This window comes from Pinus tabuliformis, chromosome 9 (genome assembly GCF_031772625.1).
Source record: "Pinus tabuliformis cultivar Carrire ecotype Pingquan chromosome 9, CPIR1, whole genome shotgun sequence".
Classification (NCBI taxonomy): Eukaryota; Viridiplantae; Streptophyta; class Pinopsida; order Pinales; family Pinaceae; genus Pinus; species Pinus tabuliformis.
In genome coordinates, this window is record NC_142307.1 from 469,819,140 (window position 1) to 469,829,969 (window position 10,830).

Here is a 10,830-nt window from a genome sequence, read left to right on the forward strand (position 1 = left end):
TTGTCTGCTTGGTTTCTTGGTGCCTTTTCTGCACCTTATGATGGGTTGCCTTGTCTGGGGGGCAACATGTGGCCTTTCGAGGCTTTATTTGGGATCTGTTTTAACAGATTAGCATGTCGTTCAGTCCATGTCTATGGGTTGCCTTCTGGGGGGCAATATTGGCCTTTGGGGACTTTATTTGGGATTTGTTTTTAGCAAATTTGCATGTGGCTTGGACCACATTTCTGCGTTTGCTTCTTGCATATGCGCTATGTAATCTTCTTTAATGAATATATTACGCTTTTTTCGTCTGAAAAAAAAAGTAAATTAAGAAATACTAGTAAAAAATGAAAATAACGTAAATTAAGAAATACTAGGAAGACAGCCCTGCTCGGAGAAAATTCAGACGATCATTCCCACAAAAGCATCAGACGGTACTGCAAATTCACAGGCTTTCGAGTAATTACAAGTCATTCATTATTTAACAGGTTCAGCGCGTAAAACCCATATCCACTCAACACCTTTAATGAAATGCTTTACGCGCTCTCCGGTTTACAGTAATATGAACTAAACAAGAGCAGGCAGTTATTCTTCACTCTCTCTACAATTCAGAGTAATTAGAAATTGAATAATAGCTAGCTGCTTTGGAGGAGGAGAGAAAGATGATACGAGAAACAGGAATTCAAATTTATTTCTTTTGGGAATATCTTGAAATCTGAGTGTAGTTAGGTTAATTATTTGATTTTTGTTATTTTTTTATTCTGAGATATTCCCCCAAAAAAAATCCAAAATATTCTCCCAATCTACAATCAAATTAAGAGAAACCAAAATATTTTCGAAATCTACCATCAAAATAAAACCGCCAATACTCCCCACTAAGTGGTCGTGGTGGTAGAAGAGGCATATCCAATTCCATGGCGTGTGGTGGGAAACACAAGAAACAGCGAGCTGCCAACAAACCCAGCGACAAGTGGAAGGTTAATCACCAACTGCTTCGCATCAGCCCGAACATTCGAATAGTAACAATTCACAATATTGGAATTCATGAGGGCGACAGCACCAAATACCACAACGGTCAACACAGAGTGCACGAAATCAAGAACAGTGAGCTTGTAAGAAGACAGATTCACCGTCTTGTTGATCTGTGAATTTAATGTCCACAGACCCGTTGCGGTGGCGATCCCGTAGTATAACGTCCCGCTAGACGACCTGTAGCTATCGGTGAAGCAAGAGAAGGCGGCCAAAAACGCGCAGAAGCCCAGAAGAAATCCGGTCAAATATTTATTGGAGGTGTAGCAGGTGCCTCCGTTGGTGAGAGTGGGCGACAGAACTTGGAAAATAAGCACCGTGGTGGTGGGAAGCAGTTTGATGAGATTAGCGGAGCTTGAAAATACGTTGTCGAGCAGAGTCTCTAACGTAGATTTAGTGGTGGTGGCCTCGGCTCTTAGTGGCGAAGCTTCTAGCCGGGCTGATTCACCCACTGTTCTAGCCATTGCGCTAGCCATTGAAGACACCTGCTTACTATTTCTGCTATGCGCCCTTCTTGATCTGACTCGCGTTGGTAGATAGTGACGAGAGATTGAAGGCACTCGTGGTAACTTATAAGGATTGGCATCCACCTAACTCTAGGCATTAGCACATAGATTCTTTGAAAATTTTCAGAAAATTGTTAGGCCATATGTAAATTGTTTGGGATTGCGATTTGATTGGTGGCGGCTGGAGAAATGGAAATCTTTTGCGTGTGGGAGTCGAAGCGTTGAATGCGTTTTTCCGACCTTTGAAATTGGAGTAATTCAACTTAGATGCGATATTTTTTTATTATTCTTTTGAAAATGGGGTAATTCGACTGGAATCAATCGACTTAGACGCGATCAATAGTAAAGCAAAAGCAAAATCAGTTGAGGGAGATTATTTTTTATTGTATTTTATTTTCAAGTTTTGTTTTTTCTTACAAAGTCTTGAAGGTTGGAAATAGTAATACTCATGGATGCATGTAATGCAGGGAGAGTGAGAGTTCAGTTTGTATTAGGAAAAGTTTAATTTAGCGTGAGTTTGTATGAATAAGTTCGTTAGATTTGAGTTAAATTTAGTTATAAATAGTATTATTTTATATTTAATGAGTTTGAGCTTTATATAAATATGGTTGGATTATTGTGAGATGTTTGACCTCAAAAAAGTGAGGAGTGGCAACTCTAGGAATGTGTGAAAAATATTTATGAATAGAAGTGTGAATTTGGTGTGAAAGTTGTTTTTTCTTTTTCTTTTTTATCTTTGAATTTAGAATTTATATAGATGATAAATTTTAAGAATATTTTTGAAACTTTTGTGTATTGGGTTATGTGTGATTTTATCATGCGCAACTAATTTATAATTTAATTATTAAAATAAAAATAAAAATAAAAATAATGTCTATATAATAAAAAACCAAAAAATTTAAAAAAGATAATTACAAAAAAATTTAAAAAGCTAATTAAAAGGTGGAAAAATATTTCAACACTGCATTTAAAGAAACTCTTTAACCATCTATGTTCATATATATATATATATATATATATATATATAAAATTGAAAGTTCAAAAATAAAATAAAGAATATCCGTTATTTTTAGGAATAATAAGGGGGATATGAGTAATTCATTCAAGTCCTAATTGAAAACTAATATGTGACTGTGATTCATGAGAGAGGTAGGAGAAACGCAGCGACCAGTGTGACCATAGCAAGCAGGGTTCGACTCGAATGGAGGGTGGCAGGGGAGGGAGCTGGGCTCCTCCTACAAAGATGCAGTGGCCAACAGAAGTAAATCACCATCTGAAATTAGTAAAGGCAACAGGAACAATAGTAACAGGGGCATTACCCGGATGCGGGTGGCATTCAACGTCATTAATGGAAAGCCGCACAATGCAGGCAGCTGGCCTGGCAGATGGCTGGCGGACGGTCCTCACGACATGCGCCTCGGGCTGGCAAATTGGTTTAAGGGCAGGTGAAATTAATTCAGAACAGTCTGGAATGATGGTCTTGCAGTCAGGCATTAATGCGCGCCTGGTTTATGTGCAAACAGGTCGGTTTATTTGTATGGATCCGTTCATTGCTCATGTCTTAGTTACTGGTTCTATTTATCGTGGAGCAGAACCTCTCCCGCACTCCTACTTGGTCCTTCGAATTTGGTTGCTCGCTTGGGTTTGGAATCTCTCTGGAATCTTCTGCGCTCAAATTGTAATCGGCTTGCTTTGCCTCAATCCCTCTCTCAGTCCATCAGCACTCCTGAGTATGCCTCGATGCCGAGGTATCCCGCGCAGAGGTAGCCACACCGGGAACAGAGGCCGCCCCTCTCATCCTGCTCCACAGAATGTTGTCCCCATAGCCTCAGCCTCCCCTTCTTCTCCGCCCTTGGGTCAAGCTGGGTCTCTCCCGCATAATTCCTTCCAGACCTCCAGGTTTACTTTTCACAGCAGGCTCAACAGGCCCATATTGACAGCAAGCATCACCATCATTCTCGCGGAGGAGGAGAATAATCATGTCAGCTCGGCTCCAACCACTTCCTCCCACTCTCAGGAACACAGTGTTCTGCAAGGGGATATGGCAGGGATGGTATTCCATGCGGACAATATGCAGGAGGACACCCCTGTTTCTGAAGTGCCTCAGCAACCCGTCGATCCGACTCAGAGCGAAATTTTGGCCTGTGGGCCGTCTCAGCGTGCAGGTTGCATTCTTAATCTGGTGACCACTCCTGAAGGTGGAGTAGAAGGACATGATGAAAGTGGCTTCGTCACCTGGGTAGCCTCTTCCAGCCAAGTGGAGAGGGACATGCCGAACTCTTCGCAACATGCAGACTAAACCTGTCTCTTCACTGCCGGGTGGCCTTCTTGCCTATGTGTTGTGCAATTTTGATTTCGTGTCGTTGTTTCTGAGTTTATGTGTCTCTGTCTGGTTCATGATCTTGTTACAGGACGTGGCAACTGCCAATATGGGTTCTGTTTTTTGCTATAACTATGGCTGTGCTGGTTACTTTTGTGGTTTTTTGGTCAATGGGGGGCATGACGGAATTAGTCCTGGTAAAATCTTTCAGTGTGTCAGGGCCCAAATACAAAATTTTGAAGTCTATACTGTGAATTTGGCAGAAAGCCTGAACTGTAATATCTCTGAGTTTCTAGTTGAGGAATGGCCTTGGCCTCCTCTGAGGTCTTGACCTCATTGTATATATATTTTTTCCTTTTTTAATAGAATTAGTATTTACGAAGAAAAAAAAAATAGTAACAGGGGCATTGAAAAAGACACAGATGGGACCAGAACAAAAGAAAACAACAGCACAAAGGACAAAGAGGAAGAAGACAAAAGTCTGGGCTCAAGAGACAAAACTCAGAAAGGACCTTGCAAACCAAAAGCAGAAATCACTCCTCGAGTAATATTAAAAGATCCTACTTTGCAGGAGCACAGGGAACACATGGGAACCTACGCCATTATCTGTAAATTTATGGGACTATGGCCCACAGAAAAGGCTTTACAAACATGGATCAAGTATCATTGGAAGCCCAAAGGAAGCATTGACTTACATTTAGGGTCAAAAGGATTCTTCATAGTAGTGTTCTCAAACATCGAAGATAAAGACAAAATATTCGAAGGAGGTCCCTATTTTTTTGCTACAGCAGGTCTCTATATGAGACCTTGGAGGATGAACTTTGTCCCAGAGAGGGAGACTTTCTCTTCGGTTCTTGTGTGGGTAAGGCTCTACTCTCTACCTCTTGACTACTGGCAAACTGAATCGTTGGCTGCCATTGGCAATAAACTAGGACACTTTGTCAAAGCTTTTGAAGCCACAAGAAGAGGAAAATACACCTCCTTTGCTAGGATATGTGTGGAAATGGATCTATCAGGAGCACTTTCGGATGAAGTCATCCTAGAAGTTCATGATGAGGAGTGGGTGCAGACAATGGACTACGAACATATCCCCTTCAGATGACGAAGATGCCATGAACATGGGTACTTATTAAGAGACTGCCCTCTCAGCAAAGAAGATAACAAAGAAAAACCTAATACAATGAAGGACACTGAAAGCTTCCAGAAAGTGGCTAGCAGAGGAAGGGGGGAAAAAAGGTACCAAAGAAACAACACACTGAGGGGCGAAAGAGTAGTTAGAATAAGTTTCAAGTGCTAGAAGAGCCTGAAGAAAGCACAAGAGAGATGCAACATCAGGAGGCAGATGCTAAGGAAAAAGAAGAAAAAGAGGAAACAAATCTTTCGCCAGATGTTGACTCTCAAAAAGAAGACATGAGAAGTGAAACAGAAATGGAAACAGACCAGGAAATGCCCCAAAGTGAAACAGATCTGGAAGATCATGAACTACAAGAAATCCTTGACAAGGAAAACTTGGATCTGGAAGGATACCTGAGGCAAGGAACCAAAGGAGGATTAGAATCTCTACCTCAAGAAGAATGCAACAGGATACATCAGTTGTTTTTATGGAAGACACGTGAACGAGGACTGGAGAAAGTTACAAACAACCACAAACAGGAGCACAGAGAGGTGAAAACAATGAAATTAAATCCAGGATTAGCCACTAGAAATCCAGGCAAGAAGAGAGGCAGAAAAAAGCAACATGAGCTCCTGATGGAGTGTGGAAAGCTAATGATAGATTCGGGTAAGATGAAATATCTAACAAGTTACTCCTTTACAAATCTTTAATTATGAAGTTCATATCATGGAATATCAGAGGTCTAGGTAGTAAAAGAAAATATAGAATGCTAAGTAATAGAATGAAACTGGAAATGCCAGACATAATCTTCATTCAAGAAACAAAATGCTCCATCTGGAAAATAAAACAAATCCATAACAAATGGCTTAGCAAATTTGAGTTTCTAGAAGTCAAAGCAGAGAACACAGTGAGAGGTATTCTCACTCTTTGGAATCCCCAAAAAGTCAGCATTGTAGATTCGGAGGTGACAAGAAACTACTTATTAGTTATCATTCAACCTATGGGAATGTCTGAGACCTTCCTGGTTATGAATGTATTCGGTCCTCGGAAAATGGATGAGAAGCTTAGATTTCTGAACTTCCTGGCAGATCTCAGAAGCAAACATGAAGAAATCCCTTGGGTCATTGGAGGAGACTTTAATATGATTAAATCTCTTTCGGAAGAAAAGGAGGCACCAGAATCCTCAGTAGAGACTCAGTAGGATTCCATTCTTTCACAGAAGACATGAAAATGGTTGACTCTGAAATGCATAATAGTCTTTTTACTTGGAACAACAAAAGAGGAGGCAATGCTCAGGTTGCCTCCAAATTAGATAGATTTTTTATCTCCGAGAAGCTGATGCTCACAAATACAGAAATATCTACAAGTATTCTCCCATTTGGAGGCTCTGATCACTGGTCGATTCAATTAGAAATCAAGGGAATTGATGCTCCTAGAAACAGACCCTTCAGATTTGAGAATATTGGACTCTCTCACCCAGACTTCATGAGCAACATTGAAGAATGGTGGTCCGAAGATCTTCAGGTTCAGGGCTCCAAAATGTTCCTCCTCCATAAAAGACTAAAGAACATAAAAATCAAACTCAAAGAATGGAACAAGAAGTATTTTGGTAACATTTTTGTGAACAAAAAATCAGTAGAGATCAAACTGCAGGAACTACACCAAGCAATGATCACAGATGGTTTTGATAAAACCAAAAGTGAGCAAGCTGAAAAACTCAACCTAGATTGGGAAAATTTATGCAAACATGAGGAAATCTTTTGGAGACAAAAGTCAAGAGTGCAATGGCTCAAAGAAGGCGAGCGAAACACCAGTTTTTTCCACCGTTCCACCATTGCCAATAGAACACACAATAGAATCTCCTCACTATTGAATGTAGATGGGGAGCTCCAGACCTCTCACAAGAATATTGAAGGTGTGTTGGTTCAATATTTCAGAGGCATCACAAATGAAAATAATCCAGACAGAGACCAACATATCAAGGAAATTATAAAGAATATTCCTAGGATGGTGTCAAAAGAAGATAAATTTAACCTGAACAAACCAGTTACCAAAGCAGAGGTCAGTATGGTAATCAAAGATATGCAGAATGGCAAAGCTCCAGGTCCAGATGGTTTCAATGTTGATTTTTTCAAAGCTTGCTGGAATGTAGTCAAACAGGACATCTGGGAAGTGGTAGAGGACTCTAGAAGAAGTAAATCCATTCTGAAAGCCCTCAACAACTCCTTCATCTCCCTGATCCCCAAACAGGACTCTACCGTGACTCCTGATAAGTTCAGACCCATTGCTTTATGTAATGTTGTTTACAAAATTATTTCCAAAATCTTAGCCAACATACTCAAACCTCTTCTTCCTACTTTGATTTCTGGGGAACAGTCTAGTTATGTTGAAGGAAGGCAGATCCTGGATAATATTATTCAGGCACACGAGGTTGTTCACTCTCTCACTAGCAAAAGGTAGGCTAGTATGATCATACAACTAGACATTGAAAAAGCGTATATGACAAGGTGAACTGGACTTACATCAGAAAGGTCCTTTCTGCTTTTGGATTTGATCATGACTGGATCAGATGAGTTATGGTTTTGGTTACTTCACCCAGCTTTTCAATTCTGGTGAATGGCTTGCCCTCAGAGATCTTCACACCTTCCAGAGGCCTCAGATAGGGTGACCCACTCTCTCCATTCCTCTTTATACTCATGATGGAAGGATTGGTCGAACCATTAAAAAGGCCAAAGTCTTAGGGAAGATCAAGGGTCTCCATTTAACAGAGAACGGCCATGCCTTGGCTCATCAGCAATTTGTGGATGACACCATGATGCAGGGCATCCCCACAGTCAAGGAAGCTATAGCATACAAGAAAATCTTATATGAATTTTCCTCGGCTTCAGGTATAAAAGTCAATCTCTCCAAATCAAATTTTTTTTTCTTAAACACTAACATTGCTATTCAAAGGAACATCTCTAGAATTCTGGGCTTCCAAAGGGAGGTCCTCCCTTCAAAATATTTGGGTATCCCCCTGACAGATAAACCAATGCACAAAAGTATCTGGGAACAGGTGCTCAACAAGATGTAAGACAAGATCAAAAGATGGACTTATAGAGCGTTGAACCTTGCTGTAAGATTGATTTTAACGAAGGTAATTATTCAATCTATCCCTGTTTTCTTCTTATCATCCCTGCCAGCTCCCAAAGGGGTCTTACAACAATTCAAGAACATCCAAAGAGACTTTCTCTGGGGCAAGGAGGAAACCAAAAAGAAATGGGCCCTTGTGTCTTGGAATAAAATTTGCAAACCCAAAAGTCATGGAGGCCTAGGCTTAGATGATCAGGAGATTCTAAGTAATGTTTTAGGAGCTAAAATATGGTGGAGATGGGTTAAAGAACCAGGGGCGCAATGGGCTAATACCTGGAAAGAGAAATATGCAAGCACATAGCAAATGAGTGAGCTCATCAGAATGTCAGAGAACATAAAAGGCTCTCACATCTGCAATAAATCTTGGGAAAACAGAGGCTTGGTACAAAGGAACAACTTCTGGTAAATCAGAGCAGGAGATCAGGCTCTCTTCTGGGAAGATAAATGGCAACAGGAACCGATGTTGTTAAGGGAGGAATTTCTGGGCATCAAGCAAGAAACTGATCTCCAAGGGCTAATAAAAATCAGCGATTTCTGGAATCTTCCTCAGGACACTGAGAAATGGAGAAGCTGGAGGAAAATAGAATGCAAAGCGAACAACCCCATAAAAGAAAAAATAGAAGAACTCATGAACATATTAGAACAGAGGAAGATCCTGGTTACAGATGGGCAGGATCAGTTAAGATGGGGCCAAAACAAAGAAGGAATCTTTAATAGTAAGGAAGCTAAAAGAATTTCTCTTAACCTAGAGCCCTGCGTTTTGGCTAGGTCCTGGCAAAAGCTTTGGAGTTACCAAGGATGGATGAAGATCAAACTGTTTATGTGGTTAGTTCATCACAAGAAAATACTAACTTGGGATAACATCAGAAGAGGGGGTGATGGGGTCTTCTAGATGCCAATTATGTGAGGCTCAAGAGGAGACGATGGAGCATATTCTCAATAGCTGCACCTATACCTCCTGGTTGTGGGATTATTTCAATGGCATTTTTCAGCAGACAGACAGAGACAAAGGAAGCATTATTAACACCCTGAATGAGTGGAGAAAAGACTTTGCAAAGAATGAGATCCTTAATTTGGCTTGAACCTTTACACCAAGCTTCATTATCTGGAATGCTTGGAAAGAAAGGAATAAAATAATTTTCAAGGATGAAAAAACTACCCCTCTTTGTCTGATGGAATTGATCTTAAAGCAGATAAAGGAGACTGTTTCCACCACTCTGCACAGTTATCCCTCGAATCCTCCCACAACACTTGAATTGAGAACTCTCAAGCAGCTGGGAATGCATGAGATCATCCTCAATGGTCTGAGGAAAAAAGAAAGAATGTTGGAAAGGGAAAAGGAGTTCTGGCATCCTCCACCAAAAGGTTATCTAAAATGCAACATTGATGGGGCTTCAAAAAGAAACCCGGGGACTGCAGGTTATGGAGGTGTGTTAAGAGATGAAGATGGAAAAATAATTTTTACTTTCCACTATCATTTAGGCCAAGCTACCAATAACATGGCTGAGTTAATGGCTTTGGAACAATGTCTAGAGCTTCTTAAACTCAATCACAGCTCAAATGTTCTCATCGAAGCAGACTCCGAGATTTCTATAAATGCAGTCAAGAAAATCAGCTATGGTACAGCACCTAAAAGAGTCTCAAAACAATGGAGACTAATACAAGTGTACCAGAGAATCCAAAAACATCTCCAAAGTCTACGAACGGTTAGCTTCAATCATGTTCGGCGGAAGGCCAACAAACTTGCAGATCTTCTGGCCAACCTAGGAGTGACTAATCCAGATTGCAGAATAGAAATGAAATGGCAGGAGATGCCTACAAGCAGGCTAAAAGCTCTCTCCGAGGCTCAAGCTGCAGAGGACAAAGAAATTTTCGATTGTTGGGCACAAGGGACAGGCCAAGATTAAAGCTCTTTTTGCTTGTTATTTCTCTTTTCGACAGACAACTCCTTGAAATTGGGCTTCCTCTGCTTAGGTGATAACTTCCTTAGGGGTATGGGACCTTATCTCCTTCGTTTCTTGAGAGGCGACACAAGGTTTCCTCTGTAGTTTCAGAATGTTTCGGCGGCTAGCTTTGTAGTTGGGTTCAACAGGTTGATAGACTGGTCGGCTCCCTCTATGATTTTCCCTCGCTTTTTTTCTTTTGGCACGGAAAACCAGGCTAGCAACAGTTTTCTTTTGATCACAAGGCTCTGGAATGGTAAGTGGTTTTGGCTCATTGAGAGCGAGAACACTCAGCTCTTTACATGTGGCAGGGGGGGAGGGAGGGGGTCTTAATACCACCCTTGATAGCGCCTTAAAAACCTCGCATCTTAGCTCTCCGATATCTCTCCGCGTCGTCCTTTTTTGGCGGGGGCAATCGACAGTCAATTCTCATCAGGCTAGTTGGTGGGGTAGCGCGTATGTTCATTCTTTGTGAGTTTTGTACGGGAGGTGACGCAGACTTTGACCTTGGGTCTCCTTATTGACGTGGTAACAATGTGTTCGTTTGTTTGGCCAACAAATCTGTAGGCCTTTTGTATTTATTGTAACTATACTTTTGGGTTTTTGGAATAGAAGGAAAGTCTCTTGCTTCAGCAAAAAAGAAAACTAATATGTGACTTTTAAAAATACTCATAACAATAAGAAAAAATTAATGTGGATAGTCAAAAAAGTATTTTAATATGGTGAATATACCTGGAGTTTACACTTTGCCTATAAAAATAAAAGTAAAAATAATTAAAAATATAATTACAATTTTTTTTCTTCAAG

General features: G+C 40.6%; 1 pseudogene; it reads right to left on the reverse strand.

Moving 5' to 3' along the window:
- Nucleotides 1-498: 498 nt before the first annotated feature.
- On the reverse strand, nt 499-1,532 carry LOC149149227 (protein DMP2 pseudogene; annotated as a pseudogene).
- Between the last annotated feature and the right edge of the window lie 9,298 nt (nt 1,533-10,830).